Consider the following 26,242-nt stretch of genomic DNA (forward strand, 5'->3'; position numbering starts at 1 on the left):
TTTTCAATTATTTAAAAAAATTTTTTTTACACCTTTTCTCCACAGTTTTGTGATATCCAATTGGTAGTTACAGCCTTGTCTCATCTCTGCAACTCCCGTACACCATGTGTCCTCTGAAACACGACTCTGCCATGCCACACTGCTTCTTGACATACTGCTCGCTTAACCCGGAAGCCAGCCGCACCAATGTGTCTGAGGAAACACCGCACAACTGGCGACCGCGTCAGCGTGCATGCGCTCGGCCCACCACAGGAGTCGGTAGAGCATGATGGGACAAGGACATCCTCTAGTTTTTACTTGTTGATGGCTACTTCCCAGTAAGGGGACTTATACAGGCGTCTTTTGGACGTCTTCTTTTGGTCTGGACTGGACCCGCCTCATTTGTTTGGTGCGGTCCGGACTGGGACCCGCCTCATTTGTTTGGTGCGGTCCGGACTGGGACCACCTTATTTGTTTGGTGCGGTCCTGACTGGACCCGCCTTATTGGTTTGGTGCGGTCCGGACTGGGACCAGCCTTATTTTGTTTGGTGCGGTCCGGACTGGGACCAGCCTTATTTGTTTGGTGCGGTCTGAACTGGGACCAGCCTTATTTGTTTGGTGCGGTCCGGACTGGGACCAGCCTTATTTGTTTGGTGCGGTCTGGACTGGGACCAGCCTTATTTGTTTGGTGCTGTCCGGACTGGGACCAGCCTTATTTGTTTGGTGCGGTCTGGACTGGGACCAGCCTTATTTGTTTGGTGCGGTCTGGACTGGGACCAGCCTTATTTGTTTGGTGCTGTCCGGACTGGGACCAGCCTTATTTGTTTGGTGCGGTCCGGACTGGGACCAGCCTTATTTGTTTGGTGCGGTCCGGACTGGGACCAGCCTTATTTGTTTGGTGCGGTCCGGACTGGACCAGCCTTATTTGTTTGGTGTGGTCCGGACTGGCTTTAATATCATTGTCCGTGGACGGGATTCTAAAAGCACTGCTAGGGAAAAGTCATAGTTCTATCGAAATGGCGTGTTTTAGGGAATCTCATCCCCAGACGTTGATTTCTGGACATCATGTTAGGTTCAGATTTGGTGCGATCCGGACTGGCCTTGATTTGGCCCAAACATAGACATATACTGTATGTTAGGTTCAGATTTGGTGCGATCTGGACTGGCCTTGATTTGGCCCAAACATAGACATATACTGTATGTTAGGTTCAGATTTGGTGCGATCCGGACTGGCCTTGATTTGGCCCAAACATAGACATATACTGTATGTTAGGTTCAGATTTGGTGCGATCTGGACTGGCCTTGATTTTGCCCAAACATAGACATATACTGTATGTTAGGTTCAGATTTGGTGCGATCCGGACTGGCCTTGATTTGGCCCAAACATAGACATATACTGTATGTTAGGTTCAGATTTGGTGCGATCTGGACTGGCCTTGATTTTGCCCAAACATAGACATATACTGTATGTTAGGTTCAGATTTGGTGCGATCTGGACTGGCCTTGATTTGGCCCAAACAGAGACATATACTGTATGTTTGGTTTAGATTTGGTCCGGTCCCCATTCCATGTAATTGATCTATTCCAGAGCTAGCACACCTGATTAACTTTGTCAACACATCCTCAAGCTCCTGAATCTCAGCTAGTGTTGTAAGATAAATGCACTAACTGTAAGAGTATCAGATAAATTACTCAAATGTAAACATAGAGCACAACAGAGTACAGCACATAACAGTACAGTAAAAAAGTTGAGAAATTATTTTCAACATTCATTCAGAACAGAAAATGAACCTGATCCCAATATCAGGAAAAGACTCACTGTCAACGTCGGGAAAATACATACTTTTAACATCGGTAAAATACGTATTTTAAACTTCCTGAACATACATCTTTTCACCTTTCATTCAGAACCTAGAATGAACCTAACTTCAACATCTGGAAAATATGTCATTTTGCTTACTGGGTAAAGACTTTTGGGAACACACTGAATGTATCTTGACACTGTCGATCAGTTGTCTAATTAGCTAGCTAGTATATGTACACTCACATCAATATACAAATAATATTTCAATCCTTGTGTTTGTTTGTGGCCTTTTATAAAGACAGCGTCCCAATTTTCCCTTGCCTTGCGACCGACATCCCCATACGATAAAATAAACGGTACCAAACCATCACCAATCTGAGGTAAAAGCGATGACTGTAACTTCACTAAATTGTATGCGGTGAAAATGGGAGCTAGTGTAAGGCACTAACACAAACTGTCGACATCAGGAAAATTAGCAGTTTATAAAATAATTTAGTATGGCAAAAAATAATTCAGTTTTTCGATGATAGTTAATGTTGCCCAGTCACATTTTTAAAAAATCTAACATTTAGATTTAGATGCTCCTGAACATAATTGAACTAGTAGCTCCAGACTAGAGCTTCCATAGTCTGCATGAACGTTTGATGTCCCCAATAGTATAATTCTCTTTACTATACATTGACGGTAAAATCGACCCATGCCTTTTCCTGCTTCTATGAGTGACTCACTGTCTTTCTAATCTAAATGCTGTAACAGTGACAAGGCATTCAACGCGACAGAGAAGTACTGAGGCAAAATGAAGCCTGATCGCTCAACTGACTGTGTTCTAATGAGAACACAACATGACATGAGACCGAGGGGGGAGAAATGGAAAGGAGAGAATGTTCTATAGCAATACTAGAAACAATGTCCTGCATGGAAAACAATTAGGCAATTTAATACGGTTAATGTTTCGCCAAATCGGGGAACTTGATGAGATAATGTTCATGGAAAGCTTTTTTTTTGTTGTTGCGGTTTTGTGACAGTCTTTCTATTGTAAATACATGAGTAATGTACTGTAGTGTGGATAATCCCAGCAGAATATTATACATTCCTTGTCTCCTATGTGGTTTTACAACTTTATTAACTTTCAAAGCAGCATAAATTAATAAACGGTAAAAAAGAATAATAATAATAATCTCACATGGACGTGTTGAGTAACATGTGTTGCAATCAGACTTTAGCCTTTAATCAACTATGGGAACATGGCAAATAAGCCATTGAGTCATTGCCACCAGCTCAGACCGCCCCTCCATATTACTTCAATGCACACCAGTGCAGCATATTTGGATTTATCCATTTAACTGTGACCATGGTAAGAATGTTTTTTCATTGCGTTTGTTATTTTGTATTCATATTCTGATTATTTTCTTTGCCTAATGTGTCACTGGGGGTCTGAGAAACAGACTGTTTGTGTGTGCTTATGTGGCATGTGACTTTCTGTCTCAAGTGTTTTTTGTCTAAACGGTTTATGAGGACAAGCTTTGGTACGCTTTAGCAAACATTTAGTCATGTGCAAGCATCGTATTTTCTAAATGTACACCTAAAGCAGTGAAAGATACAGAAGTATTTGAGCATATATGTGAAGATATCTGAGGAAATCTATATACACACAGACAGAAGACAATGACTCCAGCACAATGAATATCTTGGATATTGATGACGACATGTATGTCAAGCCCAGAACAAGACATGGTTTTCAATATTCAGGTATCAACGCACACACACACGCGCACACGCACACGCGCACACACACACACACACACACACACACACACACACACACACACACGCACACACGCACACACACACACACACATTGTCTGTGTTTGAGTCTAATGGTGGCGGGGTTGAGTTGAAAGCAACTAATGAATTTCTGTAAAATAAAATAAAAATGAACAATAAATGTTGGTGCAAAGATTGTATGAAACATTCTTGTGATTCAGTGCATTTTCAGTGGTGGAAGAGATCATTCGGAGTTGCTGCATTGTGTCTTGGATTGCTGTGTATTCTCCTACTGGCTGGGATCATAGGCATGTGTGTGTACTGTAAGTTTAGTATGTTTTCACTGAAGCATTCTTAATGATCAGTGACATAATCATTGATTAATATTTTATCTGTTCCCTTAGACACTGGTCAGCATTCCCGTGATGAAGGAGACCAGCTACAAACCAGTAATAACAACCTGACTAAAGAGAGAGACCAGCTACAGACCAGTTATAACAACCTGACTAAAGAGAGAGACCAGCTACAGACCAGTTATAACAACCTGACTAAAGAGAGAGACCAGCTACAGACCAGTTATAATAACCTGATTAAAGAGAGAGACCAGCATCAGAGGGAGACAGAAAAGCTGAAAATCAAAGGTAACATTTCAATTTACTGAACAATTGGAAATTACTGTCTGTATTACATAATACAATAACAACTACATTAGGTTGAGACAGTTAGATCGCTTATTTCATCCACTAGACTTAGATTACTAAATGTTTACTCAAAATGGCTAATATTTGGGGAGAGAAATATGATGGTGAATGCTGGAAGACGTTTAGCAGTTTGTTAGTGTTGAAGAATTGATGCCGGTGTAGTAGAGGGAGGGACTGTTTTATAAATAGTTGATAGTAGTCTTCAATGGGAGACTAGGTAGTAGTAGTAAGCAGCCCAGAAGTACTAGTAGCAGTACATTGCAGAAGTAATAGTGAATGTTTTAGATAGGTAGGACATGGGTTAGCTATAGTAAGCATGGTTGCTATTATAGTTTGGTTAGTGAATGGGGTTTTGTTATAGTGGGCTAGTTTAGTGGGTAGGTGTTAGTTGTGTGACATAATCAGTTTTATATGCTCCCCCAGTGCTATAACTTGATTGGTAGAACATATTTCTGTTCTGATTTCAGATTTCATATGCTCTAAGTTTTTGTCCAAGTTGTTGGGAAAGTGGTCAAAATGTCAAAAGTTTGTAAAAGTTAAGAGAAAGTAGGTGTTGTGGTTACTAAAACAGCAGTATCTCAAGATACAGGTACGCTAGCGTTAGCTACTCTACCTGCAGTCTTCCAGTCACTGCACTAACGCTAGTTAGCATTGGCTCGCAAAACTAACTCTAACTTCCTTCATACAGGACGCAGAGTCATGAAACTGTTTTCCATGAGTTCATCTGACTCTGTGGAAGTAAATAAAGGACGTAGCACTTTAAAAAATAATGATTCAGAAATGTTTCAAGTGAAACTTTTGCGATATCAAGCCACAATAATTTGCATAACATTTTAAGGACACAATGTCAACTATACACGGTGGGAGATATTTTAAATGCTACTGCAATTTAACCATTCCAGCTACAAACATAAAATCAACTTTAAGATTTTACAAATATTTATAAATTATAACTATTTAAAGTTGCTTAAATTAGCATAAAATCACCCCCAACAGTATTAGTATCTTTTGAACCTTTAAAGATACAGACACCACATCAATTATCACTTGTTCAGGCTATAAATCCATCAATCACGCAATTAATCAAACTACTTTTTCAATTATAACCAGTCATTACCATTACTACTGCAGTCACTATCATTACTATAACCTATTTAACAACCACAAATACAAGCTAGCAAGCATGCACATTTTAATTAGGAAATGTACATTTTCTAGTTTCTCTACATTTACATTTACATTTAAGTCATTTAGCAGACGCTCTTATCCAGAGCGACTTACAAATTGGTGCGTTCACCTTAAGACATCCAGTGGAACAGCCACTTTACAATAGTGCATCTAAATCTTTTAAGGGGGGGGTTGAGAAGGATTACTTTATCCTATCCTAGGTATTCCTGAAAGAGGTGGGGTTTCAGGTGTCTCCGGAAGGTGGTGATTGACTCCGCTGTCCTGGCGTCGTGAGGGAGTTTGTTCCACCATTGGGGGGCCAGAGCAGCGAACAGTTTTGAATGGGCTGCGCGGGAACTGTACTTCCTCAGTGGTAGGGAGGCGAGCAGGCCAGAGGTGGATGAACGCAGTGCCCTTGTTTGGGTGTAGGGCCTGATCAGAGCCTGGAGGTACTGAGGTGCCGTTCCCCTCACAGCTCCGTAGGCAAGCACCATGGTCTTGTAGCGGATGCGAGCTTCAACTGGAAGCCAGTGGAGAGAGCGGAGGAGCGGGGTGACGTGAGAGAACTTGGGAAGGTTGAACACCAGACGGGCTGCGGCGTTCTGGATGAGTTGTAGGGGTTTAATGGCACAGGCAGGGAGCCCAGCCAACAGCGAGTTGCAGTAATCCAGACGGGAGATGACAAGTGCCTGGATTAGGACCTGCGCCGCTTCCTGTGTGAGGCAGGGTCGTACTCTGCGGATGTTGTAGAGCATGAACCTACAAGAACGGGCCACCGCCTTGATGTTAGTTGAGAACGACAGGGTGTTGTCCAGGATCACGCCAAGGTTCTTAGCGCTCTGGGAGGAGGACACAATGGAGTTGTCAACCGTGATGGCGAGATCATGGAACGGGCAGTCCTTCCCCGGGAGGAAGAGCAGCTCCGTCTTGCCGAGGTTCAGCTTGAGGTGGTGATCCGTCATCCACACTGATATGTCTGCCAGACATGCAGAGATGCGATTCGCCACCTGGTCATCAGAAGGGGGAAAGGAGAAGATTAATTGTGTGTCGTCTGCATAGCAATGATAGGAGAGACCATGTGAGGTTATGACAGAGCCAAGTGACTTGGTGTATAGCGAGAATAGGAGAGGGCCTAGAACAGAGCCCTGGGGACGCCAGTGGTGAGAGTGCGTGGTGAGGAGACAGATTCTCGCCACGCCACCTGGTAGGAGCGACCTGTCAGGTAGGACGCAACCAAGCGTGGGCCGCGCCGGGAGATGCCCAACTCGGAGAGGGTGGAGAGGAGGATCTGATGGTTCACAGTATCGAAGGCAGCCGATAGGTCTAGAAGGATGAGAGCAGAGGAGAGAGAGTTAGCTTTAGCAGTGCGGAGGGCCTCCGTGATACAGAGAAGAGCAGTCTCAGTTGAATGACTAGTCTTGAAACCTGACTGATTTGGATCAAGAAGGTCATTCTGAGAGAGATAGCGGGAGAGCTTGCCAAGGACGGCACGTTCAAGAGTTTTGGAGAGAAAAGAAAGAAGGGATACTGGTCTGTAGTTGTTGACATCGGAGGGATCGAGTGTAGGTTTTTTCAGAAGGGGTGCAACTCTCGCTCTCTTGAAGACAGAAGGGACGTAGCCAGCGGTCAGGGATGAGTTGATGAGCGAGGTGAGGTAAGGGAGAAGGTCTCCGGAAATGGTCTGGAGAAGAGAGGAGGGAATAGGGTCAAGCGGGCAGGTTGTTGGGCGGCCGGCCGTCACAAGACGCGAGATTTCATCTGGAGAGAGAGGGAGAAAGAGGTCAGAGCACAGGGTAGGGCAGTGTGAGCAGAACCAGCGGTGTCGTTTGACTTAGCAAACGAGGCATTGGATGTCGTCGACCTTCTTTTCAAAATGGTTGACGAAGTCATCTGCAGAGAGGGAGGAGGGGGGGAGGAGGATTCAGGAGGGAGGAGAAGGTGGCAAAGAGCTTCCTAGGGTTAGAGGCAGATGCTTGGACTTTAGAGTGGTAGAAAGTGGCTTTAACAGCAGAGACAGAAGAGGAACATGTAGAGAGGAGGGAGTGAAAGGATGCCAGGTCCGCAGGGAGGCGAGTTTTCCTCCATTTCCGCTCGGCTGTCCGGAGCCCTGTTCTGTGAGCTCGCAATGAGTCGTCGAGCCACGGAGCAGGAGGGGAGGACCGAGCCGGCCTGGAGGATAGGGGACATAGAGAATCAAGGGATGCAGAAAGGGAGGAGAGGAGGGTTGAGGAGGCAGAATCAGGAGAAAGGTTGGAGAAGGTTTGAGCAGAGGGAAGAGATGATAGGATGGAAGAGGAGAGAGTAGCGGGGGAGAGAGAGCGAAGATTGGGACGGCGCGATACCATCTCTGTTCTCAGTTTGTCCTCAGGTATCCTCCTCTCCTTCCTTGTCAGCTGGTGATTTATTCAGAGGTCCCTAATTCAACAGGGCCCTAATCTTCAAAAAGTCCTGTCAACCACAGGCTATGCTTACAAGAATCAAACAGGTACTTTCTCTATTCAAACATTCTTCGCTATGTCCCTGTAGGAAATGTGGCGTTGAATGGAGTGGCCACTCAGTCATCACTGTATGGAAATCGCGATGCTTCCGATGCCATCGATGGGAAAAGAAACACACACTATGAATCCTGCACCCACACTCTGAAAGACAGAAACCCGTGGTGGAGAGTGGACCTGCTGAATGTGTACAGAATAACAGATGTCACCCTCACCAACAGAGGAGACTGCTGTCCTGAGAGGCTTGATGGTGCTGAGATCCGCATCGGTAACTCATTGGAGAACAGCGGCATCAACAACCCCAGGTGACACATATAGATGTTGGTACATTTTTATGTCCTGTCTCTAAAGTTTTCTGATACATTGGTCTTCATCCATGCTACTGTAGCTATTCTGTGGCTTCATATTTAACAGAGTCAGAACATGTTATGGTACATTTTAGAACGTCTTAAATCACTCTGATTATCTCATCTCTTTCTCTCTCCCTCTTTCACTCCATATCTGTCTCTCCATCTTTCTTACTCTCTCGCTCAGATGTGCCGTCATCTCCCACATCCCAGCAGGAGAGTCCCACACCTTCCAGTGCAATGAGATGGAGGGTCGCTACGTTGTTGTGGTCATCCCTGGCAGGTCGGAATGGCTCACTCTGTGTGAGTTGGAAGTTCATGGTATTCCTGCAGGTAATAATCCGTAACTCTCTTCACTGGTCGCATTCATCATCAAGTAAGGTTCACATTACTTTTATACACTGAGTGAACAGAACATTAATAACACCTGCTCTTTCCATGACATAGACTGCCCAGGTGAAACCAATTGAAAGCTATGATCCCCTTATTGATGTCACTTGTTAAATCCACTTCAATCAGTGTAGTTGAAAGGGAAGAGACAGGTTAAAGAAGGATTTTAATACTTGAGAAAATGTAGACATGGATTCTTTATGTGTGACATTCAGAGGGTGAATGGGCAAGACAAAATATGTACGTGCCTTTGAAAGGGGGATGGTATTAGGTGCCAGGAGCACCGGTTTGTGTCAAGAACTGCAATGCTCCTGTTTTTTTTACACTCAACAGTTTCCCATGTGTATCAAACATGGTCCACCACCCAAAGGAAATCCAGCCAACTTGACACAACTATGGGAAACATTGGCATCAACATGGATCAGCATTCCTGTGGATCGCTTTCGGCAACCTTGTAGAGTCCATTGCCAGAGGAATTGAAGTTGTCCTGAAGGCAGAAGGGAGTGGGGAGGGGGAAGCATTCTAAATCCATTAGTCACTGGTGAGCATTCCGGTGCAGAGAGAGACAGCTTACAGACCAGCTACAACAACCTGACTAAAGAGAGAGACCAGCTACAGACCAGTAATAACAACCTGACTAACGAGAGAGACCAGCTACAGACCAGCTACAACAACCTGACTAAAGAGAGAGACCAGCTACAGACCAGTAATAACAACCTGACTAAAGAGAGAGACAAGCTACAGACCAGTTATAACAACCTGACTAAAGAGAGAGACCAGTTATAACAACCTGACTAAAGAGAGAGACAGCTTACATACCAGTTATAACAACCTGATGAAGGAGAGAGACCAGCTACAGACCAGTAATAACAACCTGACTAAAGAGAGACCAGCTACAGACCAGTTATAACAACCTGACTAAAGAGAGAGACCAGCTACAGATGAGTTATATTAACCTGATTAAAGTGAGAGACTAGCTACAGATATGTAATAATAACCTAACTAAAGAGAAAGACCAGCTACAGACCAGTTATAACAACCTAACTAAAGAGAGAGACCAGCTACAGACCAGTTGTAACAACCTGATTAAAGTGAGAGACCAGCTACAGACCAGTTATAACAACCTGATTAAAGAGAGAGACCAGCTACAGACCAGTTATAACAACCTGATTAAATAGAGAGACCAGCATCAGAGGGAGACAGAAAAGCTGAAGATCAAAGGAAACATTTCAATTTACTGAACAATTGGAAATTACTGTCTGTATTACATAATACAATAACAACTATATTACTTTGAGACAGTTAGATCACTTGTTTCATCCACTAGACTTAGATTACTACATTTTTACTCAAAATGGCTAATATTTGGGGAGAGAAATATGATGGTGAATGCTGGAAGACGTTTAGCAGTTTGTTAGTGTTGAAGAATTGATGCCGGTGTAGTAGAGGGAGGGACTGTTTTATAAATAGTTGATAGTAGTCTTCAATGGGAGACTAGGTAGTAGTAGTAAGCAGCCCAGAAGTACTAGTAGCAGTACATTGCAGAAGTAATAGTGAATGTTTTAGATAGGTAGGACATGGGTTAGCTATAGTAAGCATGGTTGCTATTATAGTTTGGTTAGTGAATGGGGTTTTGTTATAGTGGGCTAGTTTAGTGGGTAGGGGTTAGTTGTGTGACATAATCAGTTTTATATGCTCCCCCAGTGCTATAACTTGATTGGTAGAACATATTTCTGTTCTGATTTCAGATTTCATATGCTCTAAGTTTTTGTCCAAGTTGTTGGGAAAATGGTCAAAATTTTGTCAAAAGTTTGTAAAAGTTAAGAGAAAGTAGGTGTTGTGGTTACTAAAACAGCAGTATCTCAAGATACAGGTACGCTAGCGTTAGCTACTCTACCTGCAGTCTTCCAGTCACTGCACTAACGCTAGTTAGCATTGGCTCGCAAAAACTAACTCTAACTTCCTTCATACAGGACGCAGAGTCATGAAACTGTTTTCCATGAGTTCATCTGACTCTGTGGAAGTAAATAAAGGACGTAGCACTTTAAAACATTATGATTCAGAAATGTTTCAAGTGAAACTTTTGCGATATCAAGCCACAATAATTTGCATAACATTTTAAGGACACAATGTCAACTATACACGGTGGGAGACATTTTAAATGCTACTGCAATTTAACCATTCCAGCTACAAACATAAAATCAACTTTAACATTTTACAAATATTTATAAATTATAACTATTTAAAGTTGCTTAAATTAGCATAAAATCAACCCCAACAGTATTAGTATCTTTTGAACCTTTAAAGATACAGACACCACATCAATTATCACTTGTTCAGGCTATAAATCCATCAATCACGCAATTAATCAAACTACTTTTTCAATTATAACCAGTCATTACCATTACTACTGCAGTCACTATCATTACTATAACCTATTTAACAACCACAAATACAAGCTAGCAAGCATGCACATTTTAATTAGGAAATGTACATTTTCCAGTTTCTCTGTTCTCAGTTCGTCCTCAGGTATCCTCCTCTCCTTCCTTGTCAGCTGGTGATTTATTCAGAGGTCCCTAATTCAACAGGGCCCTAATCTTCAAAAAAGTCCTGTCAACCACAGGCTATGCTTTCAACAATCAAACAGGTACTTTCTCTATTCAAACATTCTTCGCTATGTCCCTGTAGGAAATGTGGCGTTGAATGGACCTGTAGGAAATGTGGCGTTGAATGGAGTGGCCACTCAGTCATCACTGTATGGAAATCGCGATGCTTCCGATGCCATCGATGGGAAAAGAAACACACACTATGAATCCTGCACCCACACTCTGAAAGACAGAAACCCGTGGTGGAGAGTGGACCTGCTGAATGTGTACAGAATAACAGATGTCACCCTCACCAACAGAGGAGACTGCTGTCCTGAGAGGCTTGATGGTGCTGAGATCCGCATCGGTAACTCATTGGAGAACAGCGGCATCAACAACCCCAGGTGACACATATAGATGTTGGTACATTTTTATGTCCTGTCTCTAAAGTTTTCTGATACATTGGTCTTCATCCATGCTACTGTAGCTATTCTGTGGCTTCATATTTAACAGAGTCAGAACATGTTATGGTACATTTTAGAACGCCTTAAATCACTCTGATTATCTCATCTCTTTCTCTCTCCCTCTTTCACTCCATATCTGTCTCTCCATCTTTCTTACTCTCGCTCAGATGTGCCGTCATCTCCCACATCCCAGCAGGAGAGTCCCACACCTTCCAGTGCAATGAGATGGAGGGTCGCACGTTGTTGTGGTCATCCCTGGCAGGTCGGAATGGCTCACTCTGTGTGAGTTGGAAGTTCATGGTATTCCCTGCAGGTAATAATCCGTAACCTCTTCACTGGTCGCATTCATCATCAAGTAAGGTTCACATTACTTTTATACACTGAGTGAACAGAACATTAATAACACCTGCTCTTTCCATGACATAGACTGCCCAGGTGAAACCAATTGAAAGCTATGATCCCTTATTGATGTCACTTGTTAAATCCACTTCAATCAGTGTAGTTGAAAGGGAAGAGACAGGTTAAAGAAGGATTTTAATACTTGAGAAAATGTAGACATGGATTCTTTATGTGTGACATTCAGAGGGTGAATGGGCAAGACAAAATATGTACGTGCCTTTGAAAGGGGGATGGTATTAGGTGCCAGGAGCACCGGGTTTGTGTCAAGAACTGCAATGCTCCTGTTTTTTTACACTCAACAGTTTCCCATGTGTATCAAACATGGTCCACCACCCAAAGGAAATCCAGCCAACTTGACACAACTATGGGAAACATTGGCATCAACATGGATCAGCATTCCTGTGGATCGCCGCAACCTTGTAGAGTCCATTGCCAGAGGAATTGAAGTTGTCCTGAAGGCAGAAGGGAGTGGGAGGGGGAAGCATTCTAAATCCATTAGTCACTGGTGAGCATTCGCAGAGAGAGACAGCTTACAGACCAGCTACAACAACTGACTAAAGAGAGAGACCAGCTACAGACCAGTAATAACAACCTGACTAACGAGAGAGACCAGCTACAGACCAGCTACAACAACCTGACTAAAGAGAGAGACCAGCTACAGACCAGTAATAACAACCTGACTAAAGAGAGAGACAAGCTACAGACCAGTTATAACAACCTGACTAAAGAGAGAGACCAGCTACAGACCAGTTATAACAACCTGACTAAAGAGAGAGACAGCTACATACCAGTTATAACAACCTGATGAAGGAGAGAGACCAGCTACAGACCAGTAATAACAACCTGACTAAAGAGAGACCAGCTACAGACCAGTTATAACAACCTGACTAAAGAGAGAGACCAGCTACAGATGAGTTATATTAACCTGATTAAAGTGAGAGACTAGCTACAGATATGTAATAATAACCTAACTAAAGAGAAAGACCAGCTACAGACCAGTTATAACAACCTAACTAAAGAGAGAGACCAGCTACAGACCAGTTGTAACAACCTGATTAAAGTGAGAGACCAGCTACAGACCAGTTATAACAACCTGATTAAAGAGAGAGACCAGCTACAGACCAGTTATAACAACCTGATTAAATAGAGAGACCACCATCAGAGGGAGACAGAAAAGCTGAAGATCAAAGGAAACATTTCAATTTACTGAACAATTGGAAATTACTGTCTGTATTACATAATACAATAACAACTATATTACTTTGAGACAGTTAGATCACTTGTTTCATCCACTAGACTTAGATTACTACATTTTTACTCAAAATGGCTAATATTTGGGGAGAGAAATATGATGGTGAATGCTGGAAGACGTTTAGCAGTTTGTTAGTGTTGAAGAATTGATGCCGTGTAGTAGAGGGAGGGACTGTTTTATAAATAGTTGATAGTAGTCTTCAATGGGAGACTAGGTAGTAGTAGTAAGCAGCCCAGAAGTACTAGTAGCAGTACATTGCAGAAGTAATAGTGAATGTTTTAGATAGGTAGGCCATGGGTTAGCTATGGGTAAGCAGGGTTGCTATTATAGTTTGGTTAGTGAATGGGTTTTGTTATAGTGGGCTAGTTTAGTGGGTAGGGGTTAGTTGTGTGACATAATCAGTTTTATATGCTCCCAGTGCTATAACTTGATTGGTAGAACATATTTCTGTTCTGATTTCAGATTTCATATGCTCTAAGTTTTGTCCAAGCTGTTGGGAAAATGGTCAAAATTTTGAATATTTGTAAAAGTTAAGAGAAAGTAGGTGTTGTGGTTACTAAAACAGCAGTATCTCAAGATACAGGTACGCTAGCGTTAGCTACTCTACCTGCAGTCTTCCAGTCACTGCACTAACGCTAGTTAGCATTGGCTCGCAAAACTAACTCTAACTTCCTTCATACAGGACGCAGAGTCATGAAACTGTTTTCCATGAGTTCATCTGACTCTGTGGAAGTAAATAAAGGACGTAGCACTTTAAAACATTATGATTCAGAAATGTTTCAAGTGAAACTTTTGCGATATCAAGCCACAATAATTTGCATAACATTTTAAGGACACAATGTCAACTATACACGGTGGGAGACATTTTAAATGCTACTGCAATTTAACCATTCCAGCTACAAACATAAAATCAACTTTAACATTTTACAAATATTTATAAATTATAACTATTTAAAGTTGCTTAAATTAGCATAAAATCAACCCCAACAGTATTAGTATCTTTTGAACCTTTAAAGATACAGACACCACATCAATTATCACTTGTTCAGGCTATAAATCCATCAATCACGCAATTAATCAAACTACTTTTTCAATTATAACCAGTCATTACCATTACTACTGCAGTCACTATCATTACTATAACCTATTTAACAACCACAAATACAAGCTAGCAAGCATGCACATTTTAATTAGAAATGTACATTTTCCAGTTTCTCTGTTCTCAGTTCGTCCTCAGGTATCCTCCTCTCCTTCCTTGTCAGCTGGTGATTTATTCAGAGGTCCCTAATTCAACAGGGCCCTAATCTTCAAAAAGTCCTGTCAACCACAGGCTATGCTTTCAACAATCAAACAGGTACTTTCTCTATTCAAACATTCTTCGCTATGTCCCTGTAGGAAATGTGGCGTTGAATGGACCTGCAGGAAATGTGGCGTTGAATGGAGTGGCCACTCAGTCATCACTGTATGGAAATCGCGATGCTTCCGATGCCATCGATGGGAAAAGAAACACACACTATGAATCCTGCACCCACACTCTGAAAGACAGAAACCCGTGGGTGGAGAGTGGACCTGCTGAATGTGTACAGAATAACAGATGTCACCCTCACCAACAGAGGAGACTGCTGTCCTGAGAGGCTTGATGGTGCTGAGATCCGCATCGGTAACTCATTGGAGAACAGCGGCATCAACAACCCCAGGTGACACATATAGATGTTGGTACATTTTTATGTCCTGTCTCTAAAGTTTTCTGATACATTGGTCTTCATCCATGCTACTGTAGCTATTCTGTGGCTTCATATTTAACAGAGTCAGAACATGTTATGGTACATTTTAGAACGTCTTAAATCACTCTGATTATCTCATCTCTTTTTCTCTCCTCTTCACTCCATATCTGTCTCTCCATCTTTCTTACTCTCTCGCTCAGATGTGCCGTCATCTCCCACATCCCAGCAGGAGAGTCCCACACCTTCCAGTGCAATGAGATGGAGGGTCGCACGTTGTTGTGGTCATCCCTGGCAGGTCGGAATGGCTCACTCTGTGTGAGTTGGAAGTTCATGGTATTCCTGCAGGTAATAACCAGTGAATCTCTTCACTGGTCGCATTCATCATCAAGTAAGGTTCACATTACTTTTATACACTGAGTGAACAGAACATTAATAACACCTGCTCTTTCCATGACATAGACTGCCCAGGTGAAACCAATTGAAAGCTATGATCCCCTTATTGATGTCACTTGTTAAATCCACTTCAATCAGTGTAGTTGAAAGGGAAGAGACAGGTTAAAGAAGGATTTTAATACTTGAGAAAATGTAGACATGGATTCTTTATGTGTGACATTCAGAGGGTGAATGGGCAAGACAAAATATGTACGTGCCTTTGAAAGGGGATGGTATTAGGTGCCAGGAGCACCGGTTTGTGTCAAGAACTGCAATGCTCCTGTTTTTTTACACTCAACAGTTTCCCATGTGTATCAAACATGGTCCACCACCCAAAGGAAATCCAGCCAACTTGACACAACTATGGGAAACATTGGCATCAACATGGATCAGCATTCCTGTGGATCGCCGCAACCTTGTAGAGTCCATTGCCAGAGGAATTGAAGTTGTCCTGAAGGCAGAAGGGAGTGGGGAGGGGGAAGCATTCTAAATCCATTAGTCACTGGTGAGCATTCCGGTGCAGAGAGAGACAGCTTACAGACCAGCTACAACAACCTGACTAAAGAGAGAGACCAGCTACAGACCAGTAATAACAACCTGACTAACGAGAGAGACCAGCTACAGACCAGCTACAACAACCTGACTAAAGAGAGAGACCAGCTACAGACCAGTAATAACAACCTGACTAAAGAGAGACAAGCTACAGACCAGTTATAACAACCTGACTAAAGAGAGAGACCAGCTACAGACCAGTTATAACAACCTGACTAAAGAGAGAGACAGCTTACATACCAGTTATAACAACCTGATGAAGGAGAGAGACCAGCTACAGACCAGTAATAACAACCTGACTAAAGAGAGACCAGCTACAGACCAGTTATAACAACCTGACTAAAGAGAGAGACCAGCTACAGATGAGTTATATTAACCTGATTAAAGTGAGAGACTAGCTACAGATATGTAATAATAACCTAACTAAAGAGAAAGACCAGCTACAGACCAGTTATAACAACCTAACTAAAGAGAGAGACCAGCTACAGACCAGTTGTAACAACCTGATTAAAGTGAGAGACCAGCTACAGACCAGTTATAACAACCTGATTAAAGAGAGAGACCAGCTACAGACCAGTTATAACAACCTGATTAAATAGAGAGACCACCATCAGAGGGAGACAGAAAAGCTGAAGATCAAAGGAAACATTTCAATTTACTGAACAATTGGAAATTACTGTCTGTATTACATAATACAATAACAACTATATTACTTTGAGACAGTTAGATCACTTGTTTCATCCACTAGACTTAGATTACTACATTTTTACTCAAAATGGCTAATATTTGGGGAGAGAAATATGATGGTGAATGCTGGAAGACGTTTAGCAGTTTGTTAGTGTTGAAGAATTGATGCCGGTGTAGTAGAGGGAGGGACTGTTTTATAAATAGTTGATAGTAGTCTTCAATGGGAGACTAGGTAGTAGTAGTAAGCAGCCCAGAAGTACTAGTAGCAGTACATTGCAGAAGTAATAGTGAATGTTTTAGATAGGTAGGCCATGGGTTAGCTATAGTAAGCAGGGTTGCTATTATAGTTTGGTTAGTGAATGGGGTTTTGTTATAGTGGGCTAGTTTAGTGGGTAGGGGTTAGTTGTGTGACATAATCAGTTTTATATGCTCCCCCAGTGCTATAACTTGATTGGTAGAACATATTTCTGTTCTGATTTCAGATTTCATATGCTCTAAGTTTTTGTCCAAGCTGTTGGGAAAATGGTCAAAATTTTGAATATTTGTAAAAGTTAAGAGAAAGTAGGTGTTGTGGTTACTAAAACAGCAGTATCTCAAGATACAGGTACGCTAGCGTTAGCTACTCTACCTGCAGTCTTCCAGTCACTGCACTAACGCTAGTTAGCATTGGCTCGCAAAACTAACTCTAACTTCCTTCATACAGGACAGAGTCATGAAACTGTTTTCCATGAGTTCATCTGACTCTGTGGAAGTAAATAAAGGACGTAGCACTTTAAAACATTATGATTCAGAAATGTTTCAAGTGAAACTTTTGCGATATCAAGCCACAATAATTTGCATAACATTTTAAGGACACAATGTCAACTATACACGGTGGGAGACATTTTAAATGCTACTGCAATTTAACCATTCCAGCTACAAACATAAATCAACTTTAACATTTTACAAATATTTATAAATTATAACTATTTAAAGTTGCTTAAATTAGCATAAAATCAACCCCAACAGTATTAGTATCTTTTGAACCTTTAAAGATACAGACACCACATCAATTATCACTTGTTCAGGCTATAAATCCATCAATCACGCAATTAATCAAACTACTTTTTCAATTATAACCAGTCATTACCATTACTACTGCAGTCACTATCATTACTATAACCTATTTAACAACCACAAATACAAGCTAGCAAGCATGCACATTTTAATTAGGAAATGTACATTTTCCAGTTTCTCTGTTCTCAGTTCGTCCTCAGGTATCCTCCTCTCCTTCCTTGTCAGCTGGTGATTTATTCAGAGGTCCCTAATTCAACAGGGCCCTAATCTTCAAAAAGTCCTGTCAACCACAGGCTATGCTTTCAACAATCAAACAGGTACTTTCTCTATTCAAACATTCTTCGCTATGTCCCTGTAGGAAATGTGGCGTTGAATGGACCTGTAGGAAATGTGGCGTTGAATGGAGTGGCCACTCAGTCATCACTGTATGGAAATCGCGATGCTTCCGATGCCATCGATGGGAAAAGAAACACACACTATGAATCCTGCACCCACACTCTGAAAGACAGAAACCCGTGGTGGAGAGTGGACCTGCTGAATGTGTACAGAATAACAGATGTCACCCTCACCAACAGAGGAGACTGCTGTCCTGAGAGGCTTGATGGTGCTGAGATCCGCATCGGTAACTCATTGGAGAACAGCGGCATCAACAACCCCAGGTGACACATATAGATGTTGGTACATTTTTATGTCCTGTCTCTAAAGTTTTCTGATACATTGGTCTTCATCCATGCTACTGTAGCTATTCTGTGGCTTCATATTTAACAGAGTCAGAACATGTTATGGTACATTTTAGAACGTCTTAAATCACTCTGATTATCTCATCTCTTTCTCTCTCCCTCTTTCACTCCATATCTGTCTCTCCATCTTTCTTACTCTCTCGCTCAGATGTGCCGTCATCTCCCACATCCCAGCAGGAGAGTCCCACACCTTCCAGTGCAATGAGATGGAGGGTCGCTACGTTGTTGTGGTCATCCCTGGCAGGTCGGAATGGCTCACTCTGTGTGAGTTGGAAGTTCATGGTATTCCTGCAGGTAATAATCCGTAACTCTCTTCACTGGTCGCATTCATCATCAAGTAAGGTTCACATTACTTTTATACACTGAGTGAACAGAACATTAATAACACCTGCTCTTTCCATGACATAGACTGCCCAGGTGAAACCAATTGAAAGCTATGATCCCCTTATTGATGTCACTTGTTAAATCCACTTCAATCAGTGTAGTTGAAAGGGAAGAGACAGGTTAAAGAAGGATTTTAATACTTGAGAAAATGTAGACATGGATTCTTTATGTGTGACATTCAGAGGGTGAATGGGCAAGACAAAATATGTACGTGCCTTTGAAAGGGGGATGGTATTAGGTGCCAGGAGCACCGGTTTGTGTCAAGAACTGCAATGCTCCTGTTTTTTTACACTCAACAGTTTCCCATGTGTATCAAACATGGTCCACCACCCAAAGGAAATCCAGCCAACTTGACACAACTATGGGAAACATTGGCATCAACATGGATCAGCATTCCTGTGGATCGCTTTCGGCAACCTTGTAGAGTCCATTGCCAGAGGAATTGAAGTTGTCCTGAAGGCAGAAGGGAGTGGGGAGGGGGAAGCATTCTAAATCCATTAGTCACTGGTGAGCATTCCGGTGCAGAGAGAGACAGCTTACAGACCAGCTACAACAACCTGACTAAAGAGAGAGACCAGCTACAGACCAGTAATAACAACCTGACTAACGAGAGAGACCAGCTACAGACCAGCTACAACAACCTGACTAAAGAGAGAGACCAGCTACAGACCAGTAATAACAACCTGACTAAAGAGAGAGACAAGCTACAGACCAGTTATAACAACCTGACTAAAGAGAGAGACCAGCTACAGACCAGTTATAACAACCTGACTAAAGAGAGAGACAGCTTACAGACCAGTTATAACAACCTGATGAAGGAGAGAGACCAGCTACAGACCAGTAATAACAACCTGACTAAAGAGAGACCAGCTACAGACCAGTTATAACAACCTGACTAAAGAGAGAGACCAGCTACAGATGAGTTATATTAACCTGATTAAAGTGAGAGACCAGCTACAGACCAGTTATAACAACCTAACTAAAGAGAGAGACCAGCTACAGACCAGTTGTAACAACCTGATTAAAGTGAGAGACCAGCTACAGACCAGTTATAACAACCTGATTAAAGAGAGAGACCAGCTACAGACCAGTTATAACAACCTGATTAAATAGAGAGACCAGCATCAGAGGGAGACAGAAAAGCTGAAGATCAAAGGAAACATTTCAATTTACTGAACAATTGGAAATTACTGTCTGTATTACATAATACAATAACAACTATATTACTTTGAGACAGTTAGATCACTTGTTTCATCCACTAGACTTAGATTACTACATTTTTACTCAAAATGGCTAATATTTGGGGAGAGAAATATGATGGTGAATGCTGGAAGACGTTTAGCAGTTTGTTAGTGTTGAAGAATTGATGCCGGTGTAGTAGAGGGAGGGACTGTTTTATAAATAGTTGATAGTAGTCTTCAATGGGAGACTAGGTAGTAGTAGTAAGCAGCCCAGAAGTACTAGTAGCAGTACATTGCAGAAGTAATAGTGAATGTTTTAGATAGGTAGGCCATGGGTTAGCTATAGTAAGCAGGGTTGCTATTATAGTTTGGTTAGTGAATGGGGTTTTGTTATAGTGGGCTATTTTAGTGGGTAGGGGTTAGTTGTGTGACATAATCAGTTTTATATGCTCCCCCAGTGCTATAACTTGATTGGTAGAACATATTTCTGTTCTGATTTCAGATTTCATATGCTCTAAGTTTTTGTCCAAGCTGTTGGGAAAATGGTCAAAATTTTGAATATTTGTAAAAGTTAAGAGAAAGTAGGTGTTGTGGTTACTAAAACAGCAGTATCTCAAGATACAGGTACGCTAGCGTTAGCTACTCTACCTGCAGTCTTCCAGTCACTGCACTAACGCTAGTTAGCATTGGCTCGCAAAACTAACTCTAACTTCCTTCATACAGGACGCAGAGTCATGAAACTGTTTTCCATGAGTTCATCTGACTCTGTGGAAGTAAATAAAGGACGTAGCACTTTAAAACATTATGATTCAGAAATGTTTCAAGTGAAACTTTTGCGATATCAAGCCACAATAATTTGCATAACATTTTAAGGACACAATGTCAACTATACACGGTGGGAGACATTTTAAATGCTACTGCAATTTAACCATTCCAGCTACAAACATAAAATCAACTTTAACATTTTACAAATATTTATAAATTATAACTATTTAAAGTTGCTTAAATTAGCATAAAATCAACCCCAACAGTATTAGTATCTTTTGAACCTTTAAAGATACAGACACCACATCAATTATCACTTGTTCAGGCTATAAATCCATCAATCACGCAATTAATCAAACTACTTTTTCAATTATAACCAGTCATTACCATTACTACTGCAGTCACTATCATTACTATAACCTATTTAACAACCACAAATACAAGCTAGCAAGCATGCACATTTTAATTAGGAAATGTACATTTTCCAGTTTCTCTGTTCTCAGTTCGTCCTCAGGTATCCTCCTCTCCTTCCTTGTCAGCTGGTGATTTATTCAGAGGTCCCTAATTCAACAGGGCCCTAATCTTCAAAAAGTCCTGTCAACCACAGGCTATGCTTTCAACAATCAAACAGGTACTTTCTCTATTCAAACATTCTTCGCTATGTCCCTGTAGGAAATGTGGCGTTGAATGGACCTGTAGGAAATGTGGCGTTGAATGGAGTGGCCACTCAGTCATCACTGTATGGAAATCGCAATGCTTCCGATGCCATCGATGGGAAAAGAAACACACACTATGAATCCTGCACCCACACTCTGAAAGACAGAAACCCGTGGTGGAGAGTGGACCTGCTGAATGTGTACAGAATAACAGATGTCACCCTCACCAACAGAGGAGACTGCTGTCCTGAGAGGCTTGATGGTGCTGAGATCCGCATCGGTAACTCATTGGAGAACAGCGGCATCAACAACCCCAGGTGACACATATAGATGTTGGTACATTTTTATGTCCTGTCTCTAAAGTTTTCTGATACATTGGTCTTCATCCATGCTACTGTAGCTATTCTGTGGCTTCATATTTAACAGAGTCAGAACATGTTATGGTACATTATAGAACGTCTTAAATCACTCTGATTATCTCATCTCTTTCTCTCTCCCTCTTTCACTCCATATCTGTCTCTCCATCTTTCTTACTCTCTCGCTCAGATGTGCCATCATCTCCCACATCCCAGCAGGAGAGTCCCACACCTTCCAGTGCAATGAGATGGAGGGTCGCTACGTTGTTGTGGTCATGCCTGGCAGGTCGGAATGGCTCACTCTGTGTGAGTTGAAAGTTCATGGTATTCCTGCAGGTAATAATCTGTAACTCTCTTCACTGGTCGCATTCATCTGACTAAAGAGAGAGACCAGCTACAGACCAGTTATAACAACCCAGGCTACCTAAATACGGTTCCCCATCAGAGAAAACAAGAATCACCTGACTCTGATTGAGAACCGCCTCAGGCAGCCAAGCCTATACTAGACACACCCCTAATCAACCACAATCCCAATGCCTACAAAAACCCCAATAAGACAATACAATAACCCCATGTCACACCCTGGCCTGAAAAAATAATTAAAGAAAACACAAAATACTAAGACCAAGGCGTGACACCTAGCTAAGTAAAGGTTAAAAAAATATATATATATATATATTTGAGAAAATATCTTGTTCCCGTTTTTATTTCCTTATATGTTGCATTTTTTCTATTGAAAGTAAAAATGAATGTAAAAATAAGAAAATAAAAATGTAATCTTGATACTTCTAGGGAGACCCTGTCCTGAAGGATGGAAGACATCTGGCTCCAGCTGTTACTACACCACCACCGTGATTAAAACCTGGGAGGAGAGCAGAAAGGACTGCAACGAGAGAGGAGCACACCTGGTGATCATAAACAGCAGAGAGGAACAGGTGTGTGTGTGTGCGTGCGTGCGTGTGTTTGTGTGTGCGCGTGTGTGTGTGCGTGTGTGCGTGTGCAAGTGCGTGTGCATGTGCGCGTGTGTGTGCGTGTGTGTGTGTGTGTGCACGTGTGTGTGTGTGCGCGTGTGTGTGTGTGCGCGCGTGTGTGTGCGTGCGTGCGTGTGTGCGCGTGTGTGTGCGTGCACGTGTGTGTGTGTGTGCGTGCGTGCGTGTGCGTGTGTGTGCGCGCGTGTGTGTGCGTGTGTGTGTGTGTGTGTGTGTGTGCGCGTGTGTGTGTGTGCGTGTGTGTGTGTGTGCGTGTGTGTGCATGTGTGTGTGTGTGTGCGCGTGTGCGTGCGTGTGCGTGTGTGTGTGTGTGCGTGTGTGTGCGTGTGTGTGTGTGTGTGTGTATGTGTGTGTATGTGTGTGCGTTTATGTGCAGTGGAGACTTTGTATTAACAATCCTGTCTTTCTGCCGTAACAACAGACATTTATCAATGGGTTATACGGACCGGGGAATGAGACCTGGATCGGTCTGACGAACGTTGACACTGAGGGGACCTGGAAATGGGTGGACGACACACCACTGACCACAGCGTAAGCGTTCTGTGTCAATTAAAATTCCCTGACTGGAGAGTGGCCAGTCTGATTCTCTGTTTATTCTGCAGGTATTGGAAGACTGGAAAGCCTAGCAGCTCTTTAGGGGCCGACCAGGACTGTGTGGCGTTTTTCCACCATTCATCAAACCCAGGGGAGTGGAACAACGAGGAATGTCACAAGTCAACCAACTGGATCTGTGAGATATTTTAATACTCTCTGCACTGCGAACTACATGTAACTGCCAAAAAAAGGAAACATTTCAGTAAATGAGGGTGGATCTCGTGGCTCCGTTATGGTGTGGGGTGCATTTTCCTGGCATGGTTTAGGTCCACTCAACCACTTAGAGAGAACGGTAAACACCAATAAATACACAGCCATTCTGAGTGACCACCTTCAACCTATGGTGAATCAGATCTATCCTGATGGGAGTGGTCTCTTCCAGGATGACAACGCCCCCCCCCACCCCCCCATCCATTAGGGAACGAGTGGTCACCGAATGGTTTGATGAGCAGGAAAATGATGTAAACCATATGCCATGGCCGTCTCAGTCACCAGATCTCAACCCAATTGAATTATGGGAGATTCTAGAGCGACACCTGAGACAACGTTTTACACATTTCTCCTGAAAGAATGGTGTTCGCATCCCTCCAATAGAGTTCCAGACAAATCTATACCGAGGCTCATTGAATCTGGCGGCTGGTGGAGGTCTAACGTCCTATTAACACAATAGATGTTTTCTTTATTTTGGAAGTTAACAGTATGTTGATAATAGTCTGAATATTGCTGATATATTCTGGTAGAACGCTACTCTGAATTACATTTCTGAATGAAAGGCACACACGCACACACACACAAATCATGTTCAGATTTCATAAAATGAGGTGTATAATATCATTGAATATATGCTGTAAATCAATTTACATTTTTACATGATTTGTATATATTATACAGTTTGTCTGCTACTTGTGCTTTCATCATGCTGAACATAAACAATGTGTACTTCCTGCTTATTCAGTATATAATTGAACCTAGATTAAAGACATTTCCTTGTTGAATACATTACTGTTCGCTCTGAGTTTATCTATCATGGAGTCTGCAGTAGAAAGACAAGACACCTCTTTACCTCTGAGTTACTGTTTACCTTTTTGAAGGTCTACTCCCACATTTTAACAAATTTCAAAACATCACAGATTGGCAATTTAACACATTCAGTATCTATCGCTAACAGGCGTCAAGAAAGGCAATAAACAAGACATACACAACCAGATTGAAAGCTATGACCCTAGCCTGGAATTAACAATGATAATTACCTCCATGTCACTATTGTTGAAGTGAAACAATAGTAAAAAAACAGTGATAGTCAGAGTGTATTCCAGGCTACCTAATGTCTAGGTATATAAACAGTATACCTATGTTTATAGTACAGATGGTAAAAGGGACCCATGCCTTGTCCTGCTTCTATGAGAGACTCACTGTCTTTCTAATCTAAATGCTGTAACAGTGACAAGGCATTCAACGCGACAGAGAAGGACTGAGGCAAAATGAAGCCTGATCGCTCAACTGACTGTGTTCTAATGAGAACACAACATGACATGAGACCGAGGGGGGAGAAATGGAAAGGAGAGAATGTTCTATAGCAATACTAGAAACTCCAGGAAACCAAATGAGCTACAGTGAATGTTCAGAGCTTCATTGTGTTTTTGTTGACAATGCCTGAAGATTGTACTTTTAGTCATTTTGTTGAGGAGAAAAACCAGTGAGTTCAAACTGATGGAAACAACAAATCCCTCTCTAAGAAAGAAAGACTAAGAAACAGTCCTTTCAAACTGAGATGAACAGAAACTAATTTCACAAGTATCACTTCCTTCTATTATCTGTGTCAGTCATTTGTAACTGATCTCTGATCTCTCTACCATAAACAGTCTGGAATGAAAACTGGTTTTCAAGTTTCCAATAACTGTTAGATAAGATGCTTTGGGGAGCAGTTAAACCCTGACTTTACATCCCTGCTGTACATTTCTGAAATGGAGCATCCTTTTCTTGTTCCACATGATTATCCATTTGAGTCCCACACCCTCTTTCCTATGAGCTGGAGACCATACACCATCAGACTGTGTATCAACCTCAACACAACATCAGAGTATCAACCTCAACACAACATCAGAGTATCAACCTCAATACAACATCAGACTGTGTATCAACCTCAACACAACATCAGAGTATCAACCTCAACACAACATCAGAGTATCAATCTCAACACAACATCAGACTGTGTATCAACCTCAACACAACCAATAAAACCTCTATATATCAACCTCAACACAACCAATAAAACCTCACTATATCAACCTCAACACAACCAATAAAACCTCTATATATCAACCTCAACACAACATCAGAGTATCAACCTCAACACAACATCAGAGTATCAACCTCAACACAACATCAGAGTATCAATCTCAACACAACATCAGACTGTGTATCAATCTCAACACAACATCAGATTATCAATCTCAACACAACATCAGAGTATCAATCTCAACACAACATCAGACTGTGTATCAATCTCAACACAACATCAGAGTATCAATCTCAACACACCATCAGACTGTGTATCAATCTCAACACACCATCAGACTGTGTATCAACCTCAACACACCATCAGATTGTGTATCAACCTCAACACAACATCAGAGTATCAACCTCAACACAACATCAGAGTATCAACCTCAACACAACCAATAAAACCTCTATATATCAACCTCAACACAACCAATAAAACCTCACTATATCAACCTCAAAACAACCAATACAACCTCAGCACATCAACCTCAATACA

General features: G+C 42.0%; 1 pseudogene; it reads left to right on the plus strand.

The window, feature by feature from the left end:
* Positions 1-3,030: 3,030 nt before the first annotated feature.
* Positions 3,031-24,462, plus strand: LOC115144396 (uncharacterized; annotated as a pseudogene).
* The last annotated feature ends 1,780 nt before the right edge of the window (positions 24,463-26,242 follow it).

The sequence above is a fragment of the Oncorhynchus nerka genome, linkage group LG2, assembly GCF_034236695.1.
Source record: "Oncorhynchus nerka isolate Pitt River linkage group LG2, Oner_Uvic_2.0, whole genome shotgun sequence".
Taxonomy (NCBI): Eukaryota; Metazoa; Chordata; class Actinopteri; order Salmoniformes; family Salmonidae; genus Oncorhynchus; species Oncorhynchus nerka.